This window comes from Emys orbicularis, chromosome 6 (genome assembly GCF_028017835.1).
Source record: "Emys orbicularis isolate rEmyOrb1 chromosome 6, rEmyOrb1.hap1, whole genome shotgun sequence".
Lineage (NCBI taxonomy): Eukaryota > Metazoa > Chordata > Testudines > Emydidae > Emys > Emys orbicularis.
Genome location: NC_088688.1, coordinates 9396875 through 9413532, shown reverse-complemented (window position 1 = coordinate 9413532; position 16658 = coordinate 9396875).

Genomic DNA, 16658 nt, shown 5'->3' with positions numbered 1-16658 from the left:
CTGTAACATAATCTCCTCTTCCTGGTAACTATTTAAAAGTTAGCATCACAGTACCATGTAGATGTGCCAACCAAGATGAAAGGCTATGCAATTTACATACATGTAGTAAGAGATAGTCACAGCCCCAGAAAGACCGAGGAAGGAAGTCCTATTATCCCTATTTTGCAGATGGGGAACAGAGGCATAGAGAACTAAAGTAACTTGCCTCTGGTTTCTGACAGTACTTGGACTCAGACCCAACTATTGTGTGCATGAACCACAAGACCATCCTTCCTCTCAACTCATTTCTTTTTCTGTTTTTTTTTATTATATGAAAAGTTGGTAAGAGTCCAATGCCATTGTGTTGCATAAGAAAGGCGATCGAGAAAATCTAAAGAACTATCGCCCGATCTGCCTGCTTTCGCGTATCTATAAATTGTTCACTAAAATAATAACAAATCGACTACTGCAAAACCTGGATGAACAGCAACCTAGAGAGCAGACCTGCTTTCAAAGGAATTATAGCACGATAGACCACCTCTTCACTCTAAACCAACTACTAGAGAGTTCAAGGGAATATAAATTCCCTTTGTGCACTGCCTTCGTGGACTACGAGAAGGCGTTTGACAGCGTAGAGACTAACACTGTTCTTGAAGTTCTTTCAGAACAGGGCATCAGTGCGAAATATATCACATTACTAAAGGAAGCGGACTCTGGCTGCAGCACGGACATATCGCTGTTTGATACTACTCTCTGAATCCCCATCGAGAAAGGTGTGAAACAAGGAGATACAGTTTCCCCAAAATTATTCACAGCCTGTCTTGAATTGGTTTTTCGACAAGCAGACTTGAAAGGTGGAATTAATATCAATGGCGAGTGGCTAAACCATCTCAGGTTTGCAGATGATATAGTGCTGATAGCTGAAAATACAGCCCATCTTGAGAGAATGCTTAAAGAACTGAACGTGAAAAGTAGTCAAGTTGGATTAAAAATGAATCGGTCGAAAACGAAATACATGAGATCAGATGTTCTGCCAAGAACCCAAGTAACGCTTGGAGGAGAGGAAATCCAAGAGGTTGATAAATACGTTTATTTGGGACAGGGAGGCAACATGCGCCATGATCAGAAAGGTGAAATGTCACGCAGAAAAAAGCTGGATGGTGTGCATTCAATGACATCAAGGACATCCTCCAAGGAAAGATGAGCAAAACAACTTGTGCAAATCTTTTCAATTTGACCGTGCTTCCAGCGATGTTATATGGCAGCGAAACATGGTTGCTGACAAAGATTGAAGAACATCAACTGTCTGTCACACAGAGGGCGATGCAGTGAACATTTTTGGGCATTTTGCTCCGCGATCACATCTCCAACAAAATAATTAGGCAGCAGTCTGGAGTGCGAGACTTTGTTGTTGTTGAAAGCAGGTTCAGTAAAATGCGGTGGGCGGGACATGTGGCCCGACTCAGTGACACCAGATGGACCACAGCTATATCCGAGTGGTATCTACGAGAACAGAAACAGCCACACGGTCGGCCTCCAAAGACGTGGGATGATTTCCTAACAAGGAGATATGGACAAGATTGGCGAAGGATGGCCAGAGCAACAGAAGATTGGAAGACGTGTTGTGATCGGCTCAGTCTCAACAGATGAAGGACCAACAGTCTACGCAGTCTAGGCATGAACCAGTGTGATCTAGAAGCTTCAGTTTTCTTCCAGCCCTAAAATCTAAGAAGCAAGTTCTTGTGCTTATCTTTCCTTGATGTTTTTGGGAGAACCCTCTTTCCACAGTGATTTGTCCTTGATACTGGTATTTCTTTCCTTAAACATTTTAGGCCTGACTCTCTTATATTGGTATAAATTAGGAGTGACTCCAGAGAAGTCAATGGAGTAACACTTTTTGTAAAACTAATATAAGAAAAATCAAGGCCTCTGAATAATAATTAATGAGAAGAGAATCTCAAATGTTTAAGAACTTCGGCGTGGATAAGCACCCAGACGTTATAAATAAATAGACTACATGAACAAGCTTCTTGGGAGATAGCCACCACAATTTTTCCAATGGAAGAAGAGGTTTGAGATTTCTGATACATCCTTATGGTCAGACAGTATGTACCTGAATGGTTTTAACACCTCTTCTGATTCTGTGAAGATCCAGGTATTGGAGAGGTAACAGGAAATTCATAGAATCATAGAAGATTAAGGTCATCTAGTCCAACCCCCTGCTCAAAGCAGGACCAACAACAACTAAATCATCCCAGCCAGGGCTTTGTCAAGCAGGGCCTTAAAAACCTCTAAGGGTGGAAATTCCACCACATCCCTAGGGAATCCATTCCAGTGCTTCACTACCCTCCTAGTCAAATAGTTTTTCCTATTATCCAACCCAGACCTCCCCCACTGCAACTTGAGACCATTCCTCCTTGTTCTGTCATCTGACACCACTGAGAACAGCCTAGCTCCATCCTCTTTGGAACCCCCCTTCAGTTTGTTGAAGGCTGCTATCAAATCCCCCCTCACTCTTCTCTTCTGCAGACTAAATAAGCCCAGTTCCCACAGCCTCTCCTCATAAGTCATGTGCCCCAGACTCCTAATCATTTTTGTTGCCCTCCACTGGACTTTCTCCAATTTTTCCACATCCTTTCTGTAGAGAGGGGCCCAAAACTGGATGCAATACTCCAGATGTGGCCTCACCAGTGCCGAATAGAGGGGAATAATTATTTCCCTCGATCTGCTGGCAATGCTCCTACTAATTCAGCCCAAGATGCTGTTAGCCTTCTTGGCAACAAGGGTACACTGCTGACTCATATCCAGCTTCTCGTCCACTATAATCCCCAGGTCCTTTTCCACAGAACTGCCGCTTAGCCAGTCAGTCCTCAGACTGTAGCAGTGCCTGGGATTCTTCCGTCCTAAGTGGAGGACTCTGCACTTGTCCTTGTTGAACCTCATCAGATTTCTTTTAGTCCAATCCTCCAATTTGTCTAGGTCACTCTGGACCCTATCCCTACCCTCCAGCATATCTACCTCTCCCCCCTAGCTTAGTGTCATCTGCTATCTTACTGAGGGTGCAATCCATCCCATCATCCAGATAATTAATGAAGATGTTGATAAAAAACGGCTCCAGGAGAGACCCCTGGGCCACTCTGCTTGATCCCGGCTGCCAACTAGATATCAAGCCATTCATCACTACCCGTTCAGCCCAACAATCTGGCCAGCTTTCTATCCATCTTATAGTCCATTCATCTAGTCCATACTTTTTTAACTTACTGGCAAGAATACTGTGGGAGACCGTATCAAAAGCTTTGCTAAAGTTAAGATATATCACGTCCACTGTTTTCCCCATATCGACAGAGCCAGTTATCTCATCATAGAAGGCAATCAGGTTGGTAAGGAATGACTTGCCCCTGGTGAATCCATGTTGACTGTTCCTGATCACCTTCCTCTCTTCCAAGTGCTTCGAAATGGATTCCTTGCGGACCTGCTCCATGATTTTGTCAGGGACTGAGGTGAGGCTGACCGGTCTGTAGTTCCCCGGATTCTCCTTCTTCCCTTTTTCAAAGATGGGCACTATATTTGCTTTTTCTAATCGTCTGGGACCTCCACAGATTGCCACGAGTTTTCAAAGATAATAGCCAGTGGCTCTACAATCACATCAGCCAGCTCCCACAGCACCCTCGGATGCATTAGATCCGGCCCCTTGGACTTGTGCATGTCCAGCTTTTCTAAATAGTCTTTAAGATTAAGATTGATTGGATGGTTAAAGTTGACAAACATTTCTGAACCTTAAAAAAAGTTTGGACTGAGTTTGGTTAGAGTTGTTGTTGCAGGTTAATACAGTATTGGCCTTCGCTGTATCCAAACCAGTTTGGTCATCCCTAATAACAATAGACTACATGCTGCAGTCCTTTGTGGGGTAAAACACCCATCGAAATTGATGATAAAATAATATATACAAGCCGAGATGGACTTTGAGTGCAAAGTAGATTTGGATTATGAAACAAACTCTCCCTATCCTCCAAAATTCAGTGGGTGTTTGGATCTCGGGTTTTGGTAGAGACCCGTTATTCCTGACTATTAATTTGATAAAATGCCTGGATAATCTTTTTTTTTTTAGGAAAAAAATCTGTGATCCTCTGCATATATTCAATCAGTTATTCAAACGTTGTGCCTGTGCAGAGTATCTGAATCTCAAATGACACATTAAATTGGATGCACAGTTGAGGGAAATAATTAGCATAAGGAATGGCTTTCTTGAGACTCAGGATGTGGGTTCCTAGGCTCATCATAGAGGAGTTTTTGAAACAACCCAGCCAACTCGTGTTCAGCAGTTCTTCAACAACATAATCCACTATCCCTCCACTCAGCATTTCAAACCAGAAAACAACCAACATTTACAATTTTAGCAGCTTTTGCGGCCAGTGTCTGACATCAGCAGTGCTCATGCCTGACATGGCTGAGACAGTTATTTCCTTCTGCCACATTCATTGAGGATGGCTGCACCACCATAAAAGGGACGGGCTTTTTAAGCAAGGCAGTTCTCACACAGAAGATGGAGTTTGAAAATTTGCTTCTCCAGCCTGTTAAAAAGGGTGCTTCGGGGGGACGGGATGGTAACCTAAGTAACATAGTTTGAAAAATGCAAGAGTCCCTTTTACTGAGAGCAAATTATTTACAAATATTAGTATTTTTACCAGAAGACAGCTAGATAGCTAGATTAGCTTGACACATGAAACTGTGGATGTTCCCTGTAGCTTTATAAACGTTTTTTAAATCCTGCTATGCTCACAGCCTCAGTGATATCTTGTGTCAATGAGTTCCATCGGTTATCAGTTTATTGTTCAGATAACACTCTCAGAAATATTTATTTATCCTGGTATTCATGGTATTTTTTTACTTTCTGTAAGCATTCTTGCAACTAAAAGAAATATTTTATTCACAGACACCAACAAACCAATTAAATGGTTTTAGTCCAAAGGACACTCACAAAGGGTAAAATTCACCCTATTGAAGAAGGCCACCACTGCATCTCATGTTAGCACTATTTTGAGGGTGTAAGCTAGGTCTTCAGTGGTGCATAGGGCTTATTGTGTGGTCCTCTGCACAAGAATGAATTTTACCCAAATATTTTTCCTTTGCATTCACACAGTCTTTGAAATAACCCCTTATTATTATTATTCAACCCCATATTGGTTGAAATGTTTATAGTATTATTTTCTTCCACTCCAGGCAGAGGGAGCACTGGACACTCATGAGACAGAAATCCTTTGTCACCAAATGTTATATTTGGACCCAGTGGAGAAGGGGCTATACACAGACAAAGAGCAAGCTGAGAGGCACACAGCTTTCTGCTGTGGTAGTAACTTTAGTGTTTTGGCAGTAAAATTGAAACCAACACAAAAGTGAGGTTTGCAATGGGGCGGGAGGGTGCACAGACATTTAAAGGGACAGATCAAAACGTTTAATTTCCTGACTACTCAGTTTGAACATTCAGATAATCATTTTGATAACAATTTAGAAAAAAAAGTTATTTTTTCCTGAAGAACTTTTTAAAAAAGTTTTTTTTAAAAATGCATGTGTTTTGAACCTTGCACAATGGAAACAACATTGGCATTTCAATTTTTTTCTGAAACATTTTTTAAAAAATACTTTTTGCCCTGCTGTGCCTCTTATATTACTAAAACTGTGGGGAGGCAGGGAAAGCTATTTTAAATTGCCTATGTAGGATGTTTATTTATATCCTACTTTTTATAGTGCTTGGATAGTGACAGTACGCTGGTTAGTTTCACATTCTGGTCCTCATGAACCAACTGGGCATGCCCGTGGAATTCCCACCACAACAGGGGAGTGTTTCCTTTTTTTTTTTTTTTTTTTTAAGTTTTCTGAAATAAATAATCATGGGGAAAAAATAAAACATTTTCATTTGTCTTAGTTGTGGTTTGTTTGCTTTGAAACATTTCAGGTTCAAAACTAAGGCCATGTCTACACTAAAAAGTTAGATCAACCCAGCTATGTCACTCAAGGGTGTGAAAAATCTCTACCCCCCGAGCGATGTAGTTAAGCCGATGTAACTCCTGGAGCAGATAGCACTAGGTCACTGGAAGAATTCTCCCACAGTGGTGGATTAACTACAGCGAGGGAGAACCACTCCAATTGCCGCAGTGAGTGTCTACACTGAAGCACTGCAGCGTTTCTAGTGAGGAGACAGCCTAAGTTGACAGCATATTTTGAACTCCACAACAATATCAGACACTGAACCAAATTCAACTGAAAATTCAAGAATGCTGGCTTTGTCCTTCGTCTTCCAAGGTATTTGGGGTCAGATTTTTCAGAAGGGCTTAGTACTCGCGCTAGGGACCTGATTTTCCAAAATCAGTCAATCAAGTTTGGGGTTGAGACCTCTTGAAAAGTTGGCTGCAGTATTTGCCAGTTGCTATTACATGTTAGCTTAAGTCTTATATTGAGCTGTTGGAAGTAGGTTAGGAAACTAAATAATGTTCATGCTGCCCCACTCCGCCACTGCACACACCAGTGCTAATAGTGTTTTTTTGCAGAAGTGTGTGTGGGGGGGAGGGTGAATTGTTTCTCCGACTCTCAAAGTACCAAAGTCCTTATTATTCTTTTCAGTGAAGGGGGAAAAAAAATCCTTGAAAACTTATAAATAATGAAAATATATAGATTTTTTTTCTTTTGCAATAATTGTTTCCTTGGGGAAATAATGATGCAGTTCAGTGATGCTTGAGATTTTATGGGTAGCATGGATGAAACTAATGTTTGCTTAATTGTTTCTGGCGTATAAACGTGAACTGAAAAATGCAAGATCACGGCAGCCACAGAAAAACTGATCCTAGATGAATGAAATCAGGGTTCTTGAGTTCTAACCAAGGGATAAATCCTGCCCTTTCAGAAACTAACCGTGCAGAGTGATGTATCGAGGAGCAGTGTATATGCAGCTGAAGACTGGAACTTTAGATTTCCTGCCTTGCACTTATTCATAGGGAGCCAGCAATATGCACGACGTGGCACATATTATGGCTCCTTTCCTCAAGTTCAGCATGCACTCAACTTCAGAGGGCAGCACTTGCGGTAGCTGGCTGTGAGGGTTGCACATGCGTCTCCTCTTACAAACTATGTCCCACTGGGAAGGTGGTGTATATACCATATCCCCTCCCTAACTCCCATTCTGCAATACACCTAATAAGAATGTAGAGAGCTTAGTAATCTGCAGTAAAAAGTCCCCTCTCCTCTCAAGCTCTCTTTAAATCGACATTCCTAATAGATTCTCAGAAATACAAGATGGAAAAGACCTCTGGAATTTTTTCTCTCCGCTGTATTTTCTAGTTCTTTGTCCTGTCTAGTTTTAAATGTCCCAAGTGATGACGTTTCCACCATTTCCCTTTTAAGAATATTCCCTAGTCTGATTTGTAGTGAAAACTTCAGAAGGATGACTCTCAAAAGGAACATAGGAACGGCCATACTGGGTCAGACCAATAGTCCATCTAGCGTTGTATCCTATCTTCCAACAATGGCCATTGCCAGATACTGCAAAGGGAATGAACAGAACAGGGCAACCATCAAGTGATCCATCCCGTGTCACCCATTCCCAGCCTCTGGCAGTCAGAGGCTTAGGGACACCTAGAGAATGGGATTGCATCCCTGACCATCTTGGCTAATAACCATTGATGGTCCTATCCTCCATTAACTTAATTCTTTTTTGAATCCAGTTATATTTTGATCTTCACAACATCATCTGGCAATGAGTTCCACAGGTTAACTGTGTTGTGTGAAGAAGTACTTCCTTATGTTTGTATTTAAACCTGCTGCCTATTAATTTCATTGGGTGACCCCTATTTCTTGTGTTACATGAAGGGGTAAATAACACTTCCTTACTCACTTTCTCCTGATCATGCATGCTTTTATAGATCTCTATAATATTCCCTCTTAGTTTTCTCTTTTCTAAAATGAACAGTCTGAGTCTTTTTAACCTCTCCCCATATGGAGGCTGTTCCATACCCCTCACCATTTGTGTTGCCCTTGTCTGTACCTTTTCCAATTCTAATATATCTTTTCTGAGATGGGGCAACCAAAGCTGAATGCAGTATTCAAGGTGGGGATGTACCATGGATTTATACAGTGGCATTAACATATTTTCTGCATTATTATCTATCCATTTCTAATGGTTCCTAACATCCTGTTAGCTTTTTTTTTTTAATTATTTCTGCTGCACATTAAGTAGATATTTTCAGAGAACTATCCATGACGACTCCAAGATCTCTTTCTTGAGTGGTAACAGCTAATTTAGACCCCATCATTTTGTATGTTCAGTTGGGATGATATTTTTCAGGGTGCATTACTTGGCATTTATCAACACTGAATTTCATCTGCCATTTTCAGAGGGGTAGCCGTGTTAGTCTGAATCTGTAAAAAGCAACAGAGGGTCCTGCGGCACCTTTAAGACTAACAGAAGAATTGGGAGCATAAGCTTTCGTGGGTAAGAACCTCAAGTCCTTGCATCTGAAGAAGTGAGGTTCTTACCCACGAAAGCTTATGCTCCCAATACTTCTGTTAGTCTTAAAGGTGCCACAGGACCCTCTGTTGCTATCTGCCATTTTGTTGGCCAGTCAACTAGTTTTGTGAGGAACATTGAGGAAGTTCTGAATTCTCCCTTCATCTTTCTCTCCAGCCTTACAGGGGTTATTTTATGAAACATTTGTCCAGGGTCTTGAATCACATTAGCTATAGGGAGGGGTCCCAAAAGTGGAAGTCCCAAATTTCTACAAGGAATTAACTGGAATCAGTTTTCCCAGTCCATCCAGCAAAGCCAAGTAGTTCAGCTGACTTGAATAGGCTTTGGACAAGCACGTGAACCGGCAAGGTTATCTGAACCAAAGATTTTAAAGTTTGTCTATTGCGAGCAAACCATTGATCCATAACCCAGTTCAAAGCACAACTATGCTGGGCATTGACTGGAAATTAATAAAGTTTGTTAAGTCGTTAATTGCTCTCTGGCAACACTTAAGATTTTCTGAACGGGTGTTTATTGAAATACAAAGCACTGATGCCAAGTCCCACAGCCTTCATAACCATCATTTAAAAATTAATTGCGCAGACCAAATCTTCTCAATGCTTGAATATCTGCCAGTTCAGAGTTCTTAAAATTCTTGTATTGATAAATCATTCCAGTCCCCTTCTATGATACATTCCCCATGAAATGCAGACAGTGAAGATGAATTAAATGATTTCTGGGGAATAAAAGTTCCCTAGGCTCAATGCCTATGCTTGTTTAGAATTAAGGGATCATGGAAATTAGAGAAATGAAAGACCGCTAGGTCATGCTGTTCTTCCCTCTACCAGTGTAGGTTTGTTTCCACCAGTGGCCTTTAAACCAAACTCTGGGGAAGCTATGGGTTTGCCTGACTCCTGGTGTGAGTTAGAGCAGTTTCAGGGCTGCTCTAACATATGCTCTACTCCCCATGTCCCCCTAGTGAAAATAGATATAAGGCAGTGTGCTCTTGCCATGTCCTTCCCAAGCTCTAGCTTGTCCCTGCCTTACTATTCTGCACCCTGACCTGATGTGTCCCTTACACCAGATGCTGGGATCAGAGTCACCACTGAGTCCTTACCCCAGCTCCCCACTGCATGGGGAGACCACCTGCAATGGGGAATTCTCAGTGGTCTTATTTAGCCCCCTTCACCATGTCAGAACAGAATAAATAGGCCTTAATGCAACTGAGATTTGAACCCACTGTCTCTTCTATTAATCTGGCTCTGGGATGAGTTTCCCCATAAATATTACCATGCTGTACTTCTTAGGAAACCTCGTCCTGTGCCTGTAAGAAATGCTCTTCATCGCGACTCCATATCTGGTTATATCTCATTTAATGCTTCTTCCTCTTAACTGGCAAACATCCTAGCAGCAGATGAGTGAAGGAAATGTCACGTTAAGTTACGTGAAGCTACTGCAGTACTAAAAAAACCCACAGCCCATCAGAGAAGCTGAGAGCCCCATGGGGGACCCTTAGTCTAGGATTATGCAGTGTCCACATATTGATTGTTTTTCCCTAAGTTATTGAACGAGTGTCTTGAGCAAATCATAGAATGCCTATTAATGTTCAGGGACATGGCATGGGCCAGGCTTTAAATTGCTTTAAACACTGGAGAGTTCTGAAAACCTAGCACACTTCTTGTTGACTTTAAGGTATAGATATATAAAGAAAAAAAAAAGCTTTATCTAAGAAAAAAAATTAGGGCCATCATATTAAACCCAAATCTTTTTTAATGCCTATCATGCAGTGAATAATTCTTTTAAGAAAATCTGTCATTGTGGTCGGTTTATACTCTATTTTGCCCACGTTCTAATATTTTAACGTGTTAAAATATATGAAAGAAGTGATTGGGTTAATTATTGTTATTATTATTTCTTCTATTACCACAGCACCTAGGAGCCTCAGTAATGGCTCAGGGCCCCGTTGTGCTAGGCACTGCATGAATACTGAACTAAAAGTTGGTCTCTGCCCTGCAGTGCTTGCACTCATACAGCCCTTCTCCTCTGGTTGCTCCTTCGAAGTGACCCTCTCCACCTGCTCCACGCTTCAGATCTGACTGAGAAACTCCCACTCTCGTGCGATTTCCAGCCCTGCCCAAAGGAAACCCCATCTCTGATTGGCTGCCTTACCCATTTCCTCCCACATCGTTGGGAGGAGCAGCCAATCAGGGCTGCTGCAGGAGGCAATCTATGATCTTTCCCACAACCCTTCTCCTCAGGAGCTGGGATAAGATTGGAGTAGAGAGTAGAAGAAATGGGGCAGCAATGCCATTCTCACAGAAGGGGAGGTGTAGGTAGGAGCAAGAAAATCCCAGGGCTCCTCCTCTGCAGTGCAAAATGGATCAGTGTGCTACCTCCTCCTTATCCCAAGAAGGGAGAGTGGGGTGAAGAACACCTGGAACTGCAGAAGGCGCAGAGGTGTGCTGGGCTTGGGAGAACTAGGTGCAATTCCCTGCTCCGCCACAGGCTCCCTGGATGACCATGGGCAAGTCCCTAAGGCCACGTCTACACTAGAGAGCTTACAGAGGCACAGCTGCATCAATGGAGCGACACCGCTGTAAGATCTTCTTAGTAGCCACTCTACGATGATGGGAAAGAGCTCTCTCGTCGACATAATTAAACCACCCCCAACGAGCAGCGGTAGCTATGGCAGCAGGATAGAGTCTCACGCCAACATAACGCTGTCCACCCTGCTGCTTCTGTCGGTGTAACTTATGTCAGTCAGGGGTGTGTGCTAGTATAGACATAGCCTTAGTCTCTCTGTGTCTCTTAGTCTCTCTATTATTCCCCTTCTGCCAGGAGTTTGTAGGTAACAAGGAAGAATTTCCATAAAGTTGTTCAAGGAAGGTTTTAAGCTTGCATCTCCAGCATTATCAGGGGCCATACCCTACATATATAGAAAGCAACCTTGCAGTCCTTATTCATGTGACAAGTCCTTACTCACATGAATATTCCCATGGATAATAATTGAGTGAGTGAGTAACGATTTCAGGAGAGGGCCTCCATTTTGTCAAAGGCAAATGTTAGAAGTCACCAGGACCTGATGACATACCTGATGAATACTCAAGTTGCTGGCTGTGGAGATAGCTGAGCCATTCGCGATGATCTTCTAAAAGTCATAGAAGACGGGAGAGATTCCTGAGGAGTGGAAAAGGGCAAATACAGGGCTCATCTCTAAAAAAAGGGAATAAGGACAACCCATGGAATTACAGCAGAGTCAGCTTAACATCAATATCCGGAAAGATAATGGAGCAAATAATTAAGCAATTTGCAAACACCTAGAAGATAATAAGATGATAAGTAACAGTCAGTATGGATTTGTCAAGAACTAATTGTGTCAAACCAACCTAACAGCTTTCTTTGACAGGGTAACAAGCCTTGTTGGGAGTGGTGGGGAGGAAGCAGTAAATGTGAAAAATCTTGACATTAGTAAGGCTTTTGGTACTATCACACATGACCTTCTCATAAACAAACTAAAGAAACACAATCTAGACGGAGCTACTATAAGGTGGGTACATAACTGGTTGGAAAACTGCTTCCACAGAGTATATATCAGTAGTTCACAGTCAAGCTGGCAGGGCATATCGAGTGGGGTCCTGCAGCGATGGGTCCTGGGTCTGGTTCTGTTCAATATCTTCATCAATGATTTAGATAATGGTATAGAGAATACACTCATAACATTTGCAGACAATACCAAGCTGGGAGGGGTTGCAAATGCTTTGGAGGATAGGATTAAAAATCAAAATGATCTGGACAAACTGGAGAAATGGTCTGAAGTAAATAGGTTGAAATTCAGTAAGGACAAATGCAAAGTACTTCACTTAGGAAGGAACAATCAATTGCACACATATAAAAATGGGAAATGACTGCCTAGGATGCAGTACTGTGGAAAGGGATCTGGGGATTACAGTGGATAACAAGCTAAATATGAGTCAACAATATAATGCTGTTGCAAAAAATGAACATCATTCTGGGATGTATTAGTAGGAGTGTTGTAAGCAAGGCATGAGAAGTTATTCTTCTGCTCTACTCTGCACTGATACGGCCTCAACTGGAGTATTGTGTCCAGTTTTCAAGTACAGAAAAGGTTGTTACAAAGAAGGGAGAACATTTGTTCTCATTAAGTTCTGAGGATAGGACAAGAAGTAATGGGCTTAAATTGCAGCAAGGGAGGTTTAGGCTGGACATTAGGAAAAACTTCCTGTCAGGGTAGTTAAGTAATGGGATAAATTGCCTAGAGAGGTTGTGGAATCTCCATCATTGCAGGTTTTTAACAGCAGGTTGGACAAACACGTGTCAGGGATGGTCTAGATAATATTTAGTCCTCCTTGAGTGCAGGGGACTGGACTAGAAGACCCCTCAAGGTCCCTTACAGTCCTATGATTCTATGGGTATGTCTACACTACCTGCCGGATCGGTGAGCAGTGATCGATCCAGCAGGGATCGATTTATCGCGTCTAGTCTAGACGCGATAAATCGACCCTTATGTGCTCTCCCGTCGACTCCTGTACTCCAGCGCTGCGAGAGGCGTAGGCAGAGTCGACGGGGGAGCAGCAGCAGTCAACTCACCGCGGTGAAGACACCACGGTAAGTCGATCTAAGTATGTCAACTTCAGCTACATTATTCACGTAGCTGAAGTTGCGTAACTTAGATCGATCCCCTCCCCCCAGTGTAGACCAGGGCTATGATTATTTTTTCTCTAGCTCTGCAGTTGTTATCCCTGCTCCTTTTTCTTATGAGGCATTTTCTTTCTTTCTTTCTTTCTTTCTTTCTTTCTTTCTTTCTTTCTTTCTTTCTTTCTTTCTTTCTTTCTTTCTTCAAATATTTGAACAGGTGGGAAAGGGACAATGAAAATAGTTACAGAGCAGGCTAAATCTGCTATATTTAAAAAAAAAAATTAAAAACTGCAAGTATGCAGTATAATGCATATTTTATTATGTTCTCCTTACAACGTTGTTAAAAAATACATAACCTCTTGATATATGTACATTTCCTTGAGGAAGGTGCTCTGTAGTCTGAGGCAGGATAAGTAGCATGTGATGTGGCAGCTGTAAGGTAACAACATGTTTTCCCATAAAAAGCAGAGTAAATGGGCACATAAATTCCATATAAACTGTCAGTGTGTCAGCTATGCTAACACTGGGTAAGCTACTGCCCTGGAGCTTCACTAACTTATGCACCTTCATTTTTCAAACAATACACTTCCTGAATTCACACAGCTCCTGTGTAATCAATGCTCAAACCTGCCTGGCCCCAGTTGGTTCAGCACCCATTGTTATAGATGACTTTAAGGTGATAAACCCAGGCAGTTATTTGCCAGGGGATATGTTTACCAGCAACAGAAATCAGGAAGCCTATGGTACACCTGGGAACTCAACCATGCTCCTCTGCAGTCTAGCCTAGCACTTTATCTATGAGATCACCATCCTCCTAGACTCTTTTCCTCCACTTCTCTTTTCTAACTTATGCCAACATTATGTCTCCTCTCCCTTTCTCACCTACCCTCATCCAATCACCTGCTCACCCTCACTAACTAATAAGACGTAACACCCCCAATCCCCTTAGCATACCACTTCTCCAATATGTGCCATTGAATCTAGATGAATGTAAGGGAGTCTCTCCAACATCAAACCAACGTCACACACTTAGAGAGTTAGCTTGCACCATGTTTATTTCGGTGAGCACCGCTCAAGCTATAAGAACCAACCTCAAGGAGCCTCCATACTGTAATAGCACAGGAAGCTTCAAAGTATGTGGGATTCATTATTTGGCTTTCACGACTTCAGTCATTTGCAATAAATACTAGCAAAAATATCTGTGGGACAGAAGAGTAGCAGTTCTCTTTGGCTGTGAAATCAGGGGACACTTGAGAAAGGGTTAATCTATCGTTTGATAAATGAGGCTTTAGCCAGGGAGATGCTCTCCATAATGTGGCTGAAAGAGTAAAGAGTGGAAGAATTCCAAAGGGTTCAGAGTCTGGATAACCATACAGGAGTTTGGATGCTTGCCCATACTCCTGACTGAGCTATAAACCTTGCACGAACAGGTTTGCCCACAGTTCTGTGGCAGTTCTTTTCTCTTGCCTGAGGAAGGAAGTGGAGAGATGCACAGAAATGAGGAAAAAATACATTTTACTAAAAATGATTCAGTTCTTTGGAAGCTGAGGGAGAGGTTTGGGGCTTGGTTTAAGTTTTGTGCAGAGCTTTGGGTCAATGTATTTATTTAATGTTGTGCCTGCAGCCAAACCGTCTCAAGCTGGGATTCCATCAGACCTCCTGGGCCACTTCAAACTGTGATCCTGTCAGACCTCATAAACTACACAGGGTTGGGCAACCTCAAGCTGTGATGCTGTCCGATCTCATCAGGGTTGGGATGAGTCAGTGCTTGGAATTGAGGTCTCTCAGGAACACCTAGATGCTACAGGAAATGGTGTTGGTTGTACAGATGCACCATCAATGTCTGTATGTGCCCAAGAATCCTTTCCTTTCCCTTGACCTGGTGTGGGCTGTAGTTTCAATTAAAGTCCAAGCATTCCCTGAGCAAAAGGGCAACTCAAGGCTAGCACTAAGAGAGGCACCATCCTCCCCAGTGGCCAAAGGCCTTAGCAGTGTGGGAGGGACTGGGCCCTCTTTCCTGCATATTCATCACACCACAGGGTGCTGCTGATGTGCCACTAATTTGGCACAAGGCACTTTTATTCCATTGTCCACTCGGGAAGTTAATCAGGAATAAATATTCCACTTTAAATTCACACCCTACTGTGTTGCGGTGTATATACCCCACACCGGCAGTGACCAGATTAAAGGTGCAGGAGAGCCCACTTTGCCCACTTTGTGGCATCTGGATGGGAGACAGGTCAGTAAGGATGAGACCCCGCTGGGGAGAACCAGAGTGAGTGGTTCCTATGAAGGAAGGACTGCAGGGCAAAAGGGAGAGAAGACCTAGTGGAGAGGTAATTGGGACTTTCCTGTGGTTCCTGAAAACGGACCCACAGAGAGGTCTACAAGAAAGGGTTTATACCCTGGGGCTCTCTCTGAAGGGAAAGGGCAGCGGGGGAGAAGGAATCTCCTAAAGCAGGTTGGGGCAAAGAGAGAAATGTCAGGGAAGAAGCCCTGAGGGTTAATGGCTCAGGAGGAGCTGAGCTTTCACAGAGAAAAGCCCTATGAGCTCTCTAACAGAGGGAGGAAGAACCCTGCAGAGCCTGAGAGAGGGGTGAAGAGTCAGGGGAGGATTGAACCCAGGAAGAATGGGAAAGTTTGTTCCCTTGAGTTGGGACATTGTTACCCTAAAAGGGTGGGAATCTGAGTGTGACCTGGCCAGAGCTTCCTGTCACCACACAGACCAAAAAGGTCTGGAGGAGAAGAGTGAGGCAGAGGGCCTGCAACGCTGGGTCTTGCAGTGAGGAGAGGCTCTGGGATGGTGAGTCTATTACACCTATTTTAATCTGAATTAACTTTCCTGTGTAGACAAGCCCACAGAGTTAAACCTCAGGGACAATGTCTGTGAAACTATGAGAAGTAGGACCCTGTTGGTTTTAAAGAGAGAGAACGATACAGTTTCTTAGTAAAACAAACATTTAATGCACTCAGCAAGCATTATAAATGATATAAAACATTGTAAATAGTATTTGGAACACTATGACTAACTGTTAAGCAAAAGCTATTGGGCAATAAATCTACTGATGTTCCTTATACAGACTTCCTCATTTTGCTTCTGTTACATATATTCAGTTAGGAGGTTCCAACACCACACTTTAACACTCACACATAAACACATTCCCCTCTGTTCTTCTGTCAGAGAGGGTGTCTCAGTCTTTATGGTGTGACCATATGTATTGTGTGTCACCTCAAGCTCTGAAGAGTTTAGAAGAATAGTAGCAATTCAGTCCTTTCTCTAACACTTCAGGACCCTGTTGGCAAAGAATCTGGGATTTCTGCAGCTAGCAGCATTCCAGCCCATGGGCCCGTAGCTGAGTGTTCTTCTGCTGGTCAAATAAAAAAAAAAATATTCGAAGTGTAACAGATAGTGGGACCTAGCCCTCACACTGTGCGTGTGTCTTGGTCCTAGTCAGTCAGCTGCTGAGTCCACAGGGCTCTTATATTGAAATTCTTTTCCCTCCTTGAGCTCTGATTGTCTCATCTC